The sequence below is a fragment of the Octopus bimaculoides genome, chromosome 10 (assembly GCF_001194135.2).
Source record: "Octopus bimaculoides isolate UCB-OBI-ISO-001 chromosome 10, ASM119413v2, whole genome shotgun sequence".
Lineage (NCBI taxonomy): Eukaryota > Metazoa > Mollusca > Cephalopoda > Octopoda > Octopodidae > Octopus > Octopus bimaculoides.
Genome location: NC_068990.1, coordinates 76822494 through 76823889, shown reverse-complemented (window position 1 = coordinate 76823889; position 1396 = coordinate 76822494). Strand labels below are relative to the sequence as shown.

General features: G+C 38.2%; 1 protein-coding gene across 1 annotated transcript in view; it reads right to left on the bottom strand.

The window, feature by feature from the left end:
- Window positions 1-1396, bottom strand: part of LOC106880793 (uncharacterized protein C2orf50 homolog) — a 46449-nt gene that overhangs the window by 44164 nt on the left and 889 nt on the right. The gene's annotated exons all lie outside the window — the stretch shown is intronic.

Below are 1396 nucleotides of genomic sequence, written 5' to 3'. Positions count from 1 at the left end.
CACGAAACCATACATTTTATAGAGAAGGAAACGGTCGATTATATCGACCCTAGTAGGTAACGTTTACTTAATTTTATCAAGATAAGAAGAAGGAAAGAAAAAGCTGACTGCGGTAGCATTTAAACACAGAACAAGAAGAGCAGAATAAATAGCGCGAGGTATTTTTTCCGATGCTCAGACGATTCTACAAATTTGCTACTCTTCAAATCCCGTATAATAGTTGTTCGCAATTTAAGCATAAGATTAAGGCAGGGAGCTGGTAGAATCGTTAACCACGCCGGACAAAATTCTTAGCGACATTTCATCCGTCTTTACGTCCTGCGTTCAATCGTCACCGAGGTTGATTTTGCCTACCATCTCTTTCGGGGTCGATAAAATAAGTACTAGTTGAAGACTGGGGTCGGTGTAATTGACGAGCCAACTCGCACAAAATTTCAGGCCTTGTGCCTACAGTAGAAAGAATTTAAGAACGAAGTAAGAAATTTGGAGGAGAGGAAATTTGATCCTTGTACTTAACTAATACCTTTATAGATCTCAGAATGATGAAAGTCAAGGTTGACTTCGACGGAGTTTAAACTCATGATGTAAAAAGTCGGAAAAAATACCACAAAATATTTTTAACTTTAATGATTCGGCCAACCCACCGACCTTAAAACTTCACATAACTATTTTTAATTTAGACATAAGGCGATTTTGCCTTTCATCTTTTCAGAATCGATAGAATAAGTACCAGTTAAACACTGGGAACGATGTAATGGACAAGCCCCACCTCATAAAATTTCAGACGTTGTGCCTATAGTTTAAAGAATTTGGACTATAGGCATAATTTGGGCTATCACTTTATGCTAGTAGTTTTAATGGGAAAAGATTAGTCGATTAAAATGGCCCTAGTACTTGACTGCTCACTTTATTTTACCAATCTCGGAAGGATGAAAGGCAAAGTTGGTTTTGGTGGGATTTGAACTCAGAGAATAACGGTTCAAAAAAAATACTGCAGGTCATGTTCTCTGAATCTCTAACGACTGTACCAATCCGCTACCGCGCTTAAAATTCTTCGTAATTTTGGTTTCAACTATAGGCTGAAGGCCTGAACTTTCGCGGGAGACGGTTTAGTCGAGTCCAGTATTCAACTGGTACTTATTTTATCGACCCCGAAAGGATGAAAGGCAATAACTTCGGCGGAATTCGAACTCAGAACGTAAAGACGGACGAAATGCCGCTAAGCATTTTTTGTCAAGCGTACAAATGATTCTGCCAGTTTGCTGCCTTACAAAAACAATTTAACGTATTACTGAACCCTAAATATAACTACTAATGAGAGAATCGATAGAAAGTACCACCAAAATATATTGATTTCAAATTTTGGCACAAGGTCAACAATTTAGGGGAAGGAACA